This window comes from Eubalaena glacialis, chromosome 3 (assembly GCF_028564815.1).
Source record: "Eubalaena glacialis isolate mEubGla1 chromosome 3, mEubGla1.1.hap2.+ XY, whole genome shotgun sequence".
Classification (NCBI taxonomy): domain Eukaryota; kingdom Metazoa; phylum Chordata; class Mammalia; order Artiodactyla; family Balaenidae; genus Eubalaena; species Eubalaena glacialis.
This window is the reverse complement of record NC_083718.1, coordinates 29,877,542-29,885,639: the sequence shown is the minus strand read 5'-3', so window position 1 is coordinate 29,885,639 and position 8,098 is coordinate 29,877,542.

Sequence of the window (8,098 nt, the reverse complement as noted above, 5' to 3'; positions counted from 1 at the left end):
AGAAAGAATTTCTCAGACAAGCAAAAGCTTAAAAAATACAACAATAACTAAACATATCCTAAAGAAAATATTGAAAGGTCTTCTCTAAATATAAAAGTAAGGATCTATAGGAAAGGGAAAATCACAACCAAAAGCCACTACCAGAAAAGAAAATTACAAGCCAATATCTTTGATGAATATAGATGCAAAAATTCTCAACAAAATATTAGCAAACTGAATCCAACAACACATAAAAAAGATACACCATGACCAAGCTGGAATCATCCCAGGATCACAAGGATGATTCAATATACACCAATCAGTGTGATACACCACATCAATAAAAGGAAAGACAAAAACCACATGATCATCTCAATAGATTCAGAAAAAGCATCAATAAAATTCAACAACCATTCATGATAAAAATCCTTACAAAAGTGGGTGTAGGGGGAACATACCTCAACATAATAAAAGTTATTTATGACAAACCCACAGCCAATATAATACTCAATGGTGAAAAGCTGAAAGCCTTCCTGCTAAAATCTGGAACAAGACAAGGATGCCCACTCTCACCACTTCTCTTCAACATAGTATTGGAAATCCTATACACAACAATTAGACAAGAAAAACAAATAAAATGTATTAAAACAGGTAGGGAAGAGATAAAATTGTCATTATATGAAGATGACATGGAACTATATACAGAAAATCCTAAAGACTCCACACAAAAACTACTAGAACTGATAAATGAATTCAGCAAGGTAGCAGGATACAAAATTAACATAATGAAATTGGTTGCATTTCTTTACACTAACAATGAAATAGCAGAAAGGAATGTAAACAAAAAATTACTTTAAAAATCACACCAAAAAAATTAAAGTATTTAGGAATAAACCTCACCAAGGAGGTGAAAGACTTATATGTGGAGAACTACAAAACATTAATAAAGGAAAATGAAGATGATTCAAGGAAATGGAAAGATATCCCATGCTCTTGGATTGGAAGAATAAATATTGTTAAAATGGCCATACTACCCAAAGCAATCTACAGATTTAAAGCAATCCTTATCAAATTACCCATGACATTTTTCACAGAACTAGAACAAATAATCCTAAAATTTATATGGAACCATAAAAGACCCAGAATTGCCAAAGCAATCCTGAGGAAAAGGAACAAAGCAGGAGACATAACCCTCCTAGACTTCAGACAATACTACAAAGCTACAGTAATCAAAACAGCATGGTATTGGCACAAAAACTGACATATGGATCAATGGAACAGAATAGAGAGTCCAGAAATAAACCCACACACCTAAGACAATTAATCTTCGACAAAGGAGGCAAGAATATACAATGGAGAAAAGACAGTCTCTTCAGCAAGTAGTGCTGGGAAATTTGGACAGCTGCATGTAAATAAATGAATCTAGAACACACCCTCAGACCATACACAACACTAACTCAAAATGGTTTAAAGACTTAAATATAAGACCAGACACCGTAAAACTCCTAGAAGAGAACGTAGGCAAAACATTCTCTGACATAAATTGTACCCATGTTTTCTTAGGTCAGTCTCCCAGTCTTAGGTTATCCTCCCAAGGCAATAGAAATAAAAGCAAAAATAAACAAATGGAACCTAATCAAACTTATAAGCTTTTGCACAGCAAAGGAAACTATAAACAAATGAAAAGATATCCTACAGACTGGGAGAAAATATTTGTAAATGATGTGACTAACAAGGGCTTAATTTCCAAAATATACAAACAGCTCCTACAATTCAATAACAAAAAACCAAACAATTCAATCAAAAAAATGGGCAGAATACCTAAATAGACATTTCTCCAAAGAAACATACAGGTGGTCAATAGGCACATGAAAAGATGCTCATCATCACTAATTATTAGAGAAATGCAAATCAAAACCACAATGAGGTACCACCTCACACTGGTCAGAATGACCATCATTTAAAAGTCTACAAATAGGGCTTCCCTGTGGCGCAGTGGTTGAGAATCTGCCTACCAATGCAGGGGACACGGGTTCGAGCCCTGGTCTGGGAGGATCCCACATGCCGCGGAGCGACTAGGCCCGTGAGCCACAATTGCTGAGCCTGCGCGTCTGGAGCCTGTGCTCCTCAACAAGAGAGGCCACGATGGTGAGAGGCCCGCGCACCGCAATGAAGAGTGGCCCCCACTTGCCACAACTAGAGAAAGCCCTCGCACAGAAACGAAGACCCAACACAGCCAAAAATAAATAAATAAATAAAATTAAAAAAAAAAAAGTCTACAAATAATAAATGCTGGAGAGGGTATGGAGAAAATGGAACCCTCTTACACTGTTGTTGGGAATGTAAATTGGTGCAGCCACAACAGAAAACAGTATAAAGGTTCATCTAAAAACTGAAAATAGAGTTGCCATATGATCCAGTAATCCTAATCCTGGACATATATCCAGCCACAACAATAATTTGAAAAGATACATGCACCCCTATGTCCATAGCAGCACTATTTACAATAGCCAAGACATGGAAACAACCTAAATATCCATTGACAGATGAATGGATAAAGAAGATGTGGTATATATGTAGACACACACACACACACACACACACACACACACACACACACACACTGGAATATTTCTCAGCCATTAAAAAGAATGAAATAATGCCATTTGCAGCAACATGGGTGGACCTAGAGATTATCATACAAAGCGAAGTAATTCAGAAAGAGAAAGACAAATACTATGTGATATCATTTGTATGTGGAATCTAAAATACGACACAAATGAACATAACTACAAAACAGAAAGGGACTCATAGACATGGAGAACAGACTTGTGGTTGCCGAGGGGGAGGGGGGTGGGGGAGGGAAGAATTGGGAATTTGGAATTAGCAGATGCAAACTGGTATACATAGGATTGATAAACAACAAGGTCCTACTGTATAGCACAGGGATCTCTATTCAATATCCTGTGGTAAACCATAAAGGAAAAGAATATGAAAAGAATATATATATATGTATAACTGAGTCACTTTGCTGTGCAGCAGAAATTAAACACAACACTGTAAATCAACTATACTTCAATAAAATTAAAAAAATAAAAGTCCCTAAGTGAAGTACAAGACATATTGTATTATAATCACCATTAGAAATAGTGTGGATAATAATACCATACATTGGAGTAGTACTTTAGGTTTTAAAATGACTTTTACATATCACTCCACAATGCATAATTGGGAGCTCCATAAATATGCTAGAAACCCCCTCCCCAATAATAATAAATGTGTTATTGGGCAGAGTATGTAGGGGCAACTAGCTCCACCATGTGCCACGGGAAAAAATATCTGACTGCCACTGACCCCATTCAACTAAGAGTCCCAAAGAATCCAAACCTGAGCAGAGGAAACCCAGTCTCTCTCCTATTGTGGCTTTTCTCTCATCCATCAGAAGGAAGTGTAGACCCATTCACCAATGCTTAAGTTTTGCTATATCAGCCTTGCTTACATATGCACAGATATTTCTTGATCCATTCATTTCCTTGGCCAGCAGGAAATAACAAGTGGCAAATAAGAAGAAGCTATGTGCAGCCAACACAGACTATCAAATCAGTAGGGTCAAGAAACAATTAGGTGGTTTGCACTTGCCAAATACCCTTAGTTCTCAAAAGCTAAAACCAAAGAGCAATGATAGTCACAGGTACTGACCACATTCAAGTAAAACCACCATCTAGAAGTCACAGAAAAACAGATCCCATCTTCTGCCTATTCTCCTAGCACAAAGAAGAAGTGGGGGAAATCACTCTCTATGATAGTCAAATGAACGACTCCAGGTGGTAAAATTGGAACATTTTATCACTCAAGTATTACAATCATCATGAGAGCTACCATGTTGAAACAGGGAGGGAAGGAAAAGTTCACAGTTGGTGGGATTGGTAGAGATTGCAATACCTCTGTTTTAAACAGTTGCATAAACTTTGACTCAATGTGAAGATAAGTTACAGGTGTATATCCTATTCTCTATAGAAGGTAAAACATGCAGGAGGAGGAGAAACAGAGAAAATGGCAGACAGAATTTCATGATTGATATCATATTATGTTTTACATTACGTTATGCTGACCAAAGGGAGTGATATATTCTGTTTCTCCCTAGAAATAGCTCAGGGTAAAGGAAGGCTGCCTAAGGATAAAAGGAAAAAGCAGCAAAGACCGTATGCCTGGTACAAGCTTATCACATGAAAGATAAGTTCTCTTTCTTTCCTTCCTTCCTTCTTTCCTTCCCTCCTTCCTTTCTTCCTCCCTTCCTCCTTCCCTCCATTCCTCCTTCCATCCCCCTTCCCATCCTCTTTTTTTTTTTGTATTATTAGAAAAAATCTAGGAACCTGTGGATTTTAAACCCAAAGATTTTCATTGTTTCCTTTAAGTCTCATAGCTTAGAACTTAGAATAATTTTCAAAGATCTCCTTTCCTTTCATTTATAAGTCATTTCTTTTTATTTGTCTCTGCCTATCTTCTCATCTCTTTTTGCAGACCTCTTGGTGAAGCAATTTGAAGTCCATGGGTAGACTATCCAGGGAAAAAAAGAATGAAGTTAATTTAAGAGACTCAAGAAAAATCCTCTAGTAAAAATACTTCAAAAGGGATTCCCTGCTAGATTATATTACTTCCTTCTCAGAGTCCCTCTGGGAATACAAATGACACCTACGAAATTACCATCATTTACCAAAAGAACCTACACAAAGCATCTAATTTTATGACATGCCAGGAAAGCACAGAGCAATGTGTGAATATAAGCAGTGTGAAGTCAGCTTTAAATTGTAGTACTTATTTTTTAGAGTCATTCATAGTGTTCTGGTCCACTTGGACAGGAAATATATATCAAAAATTCAATACTCACTATGATGATATCATAGTAATAACATTTATCTTAGTTTGAATGTAATAGTTCCCCAGGTCAGGACCCAATCATGAAGAATATTGGAGTTCTAACTTCAGGGCTAAATTTTACTTGTAGAGTCTTATTCTCTTGGTTTGGTGTATAGGCAGTGACAGGCTAGAGCTGGCACCTACAGGCCTGAGGGGTAGTTGTGCACGTCTCCTCCCAAATCCATGTTCAGTGACTTCAGGCTGGTAACTTGAAATGAGCAATGATAGGAGTATTTACACTATGGAAATCAGAAAATATGGACTCGTCCTACCATCATCTCCCTGCTTCAAGATCTGGTTGTTAAACATTCACCAGACACCACTGCACACAGGAAAAGAAAAAAAGAGACAAATATGGCTCATTTTCCTACTTCATTACAGTGCAACAGTCCTATTTCATCAATATGTTAGTTTATGTTTCATCAATATGTTAGTTTATGTTTTGCATGGGTGTAGCTGAAAACCAGCATGTTGTTTATCTGGCTGGAAGATTTGCTTCTGATGGAAATGCAAAAGAGAACAAGACACTCTCTGGGATGTTCTGTTGATAAGGAGGTTAAGTGGCTATAGCATTTACCTTGCCTGTCCCTATGCAGGGAAATCGGTAAAAGAGCGGAGGAAATGTGACTGTTGTAACCAGTGTCACCTTTGCTTCCTGAGAGCTGACCTCAGGTACTGCACACTGGGGTTCTATCCCTGTGTGACACAAGATGCCTTTTCTCGAGACCCTCTGTCACTACATTGCCCATTTAGCCCCATACTGTTTGTACCTTGGTTTTTATCACTTCCATTTTCTTTGAAAATAAACTCAGAGACTCACAGATGCACCTTTATCCTGTTAGCATATAACACTTTAACAATCTTCAGCAATGCCCCTGGACTCTAATCTTTTAAGTTTCTTACACAAAAACCTGAAGGCATTTGGAAATAATAGAGACAAAAGATCAGAATCTTGGGATGGAATGGCCAAAATAGATAAATTGAAATTCACCAGTGCTTTAAGAATTATCTGTAAAGAGGAAAAGAAAAAAAAAATACTACAATTGTATTTGGCTTCCAAGAGTTAAACAAATTGCCCTTGGAGAGAGATATAAGGAAGGTTGAGGACAGGTGATGGTGTGGAGGCCATGGGGGACCCACAATCAAGGTTTATTTGACCTAGAGGCAGTTATCAGTAAGGGAAAACCTGATGTCACACAACCTCTTTGTCTGAAGCTTAACAAGCAGCTCCCCTCCCTTATGTAAATCCCACTGGAAACAAGTGCAAAGAGTGTGTCTTCACAGATGTCTCCCAAAGCATGTCCCCAGCTCAGGGATCATTAGTCATTGTAGTAGGTAGTTTGGGATTTGCTTTATGTACAAGAACAAAGGGTTTTTTTTTCAATTTTGCAAAGCTGAGCCTTGATATTCAAGGACAGTGAAACGGCTCTCATCTATTCCCCTCCTTTATATAAAACCTGCATTTCTTCTTTTTTTCCTCACTTGTCTACTCATGTATGATGCTTAGCATATTCCATCTTATCTGTAGATTCTTGTATATATCTTGCCCGGTGTGTGTGTCTCAGGGGAGAAGGCTGTGTCATATTCATTTTATATCCCTTGTACCACTAGCATAGAATCCTGTTGGGTGCTCATAAACAGTGCTAACTTAAGCTTCTTGTTTACCTTATTTTGGAGATCTTTATCCATCTATTATTAATTTAATAAATATATTAAGCACATGGAATTAGAGTCAGGTCTAAGTAGCATTAAATTCAATAAAAATTTTCTGCTATAGTTTCTCTTACTATTTTTAGTTTTCAAAAGACAGTTTATTTATTATTTAGCTTATTATATCCATTATGTGGTTTATTATTATCTTAAGCTTTTAGCATTCTGCTTGGCATCAAGTTGATTCTCAACAAATGTTCATCTCTTTCTATTTCCCTCATGAACTCAGTTATTTTAGTTGAGTTTGTTCTCTGATTTTAGATCGTGTCTGAGCCATCTTAGTTGCAGGCTAGGCAGAAGATACTGAGCACACACACACACACACACACACACACACTTTACACCTATTGCCACCGTCACCTCTACCAACACTTGTTCATGGCTATGTGGCTCCAGCATACAGGCAGTGTGTGGTGTGAAGGTTGGATCATGGGCTCTGGGGTCAAGTGATCTTGTTTGCATCCTGGCCCTGTCACTAATTTGCTTTACTTTCAACAAGTTATTTACCTCTCTCTGCCTCAGTTTCCTCATCTGTAAAATAAGAATAACTAAGAGGGTGCTTTGGGGATTAAAATAGATGATGTAGGTAAAAGCCTTAGCACTTCATTATAAACAACAACTGTGGTTAGCATTCCTTTTAGAAGGTTTCTCTGGACAGCTAGCTCACTGAGGATGGCTCATTTCCCTGTCCCCTCACCTTGGTGCTCCAGAGGAGTAAGGGATGCATAGGGTAATGAGGTTGAGGATCCAGTAAAAAATCTAGGGCATTCAAATGTGAATTCAAAGTCATTTTCCTGTTCATGTTCTGTGACCCCTCCTTGGTTTCCAGAGCCCCTTTGGCTTGGAATTTACTTCCTCTCTGTCCTGTAATTCCCTTCCCCACATCCTGCGTACACACACCCCAGTTCACCCCACCCAGTTCTCTTCCATCGTCACAGTTTTATAGGGTTTTTAAAATACTTCTGCCATCCTTCCATGCAAAATCTGTTTTCTTTACCTCTGACAATTTCCAAATGTGTGTCTGCCACTCCCTCTGCTAAGCTCCAGTATCTAAGTCTCCTGGGCCAGCCTGGGCATATAGGTGGTTCTGGAGCTGTAGGAAACAGGTCCCACTTCAAGTGGACTTTAATGGGCAATCATAACTCATTAACTTTCTCTCTTAGAAGTAATATCAGTGAGTAGAAGGTACAGGGAGAAGGTCTTCAGAAATTTCCACATTCAAAGATGGATTTTTTGTGGGAGGACGTAGTAAATTCCCCAACACTGAAAACCTTCAGGCAGAGGCTGAGAGACCACTGCTATGCAGATTTAAAGACTGGAAGGAGGAATCAGTGAGATAACTGAACCCAAGATACCAAGATTCTATTAAAATTTCATGTTATTTTGCATTATGATTATTATAATATTTTAAAGTTCAAAAGTTTTAGACCAAAGTAAGACAGTCTGTCATACACACACACAGTCACACACAGACACACACACACACACACAC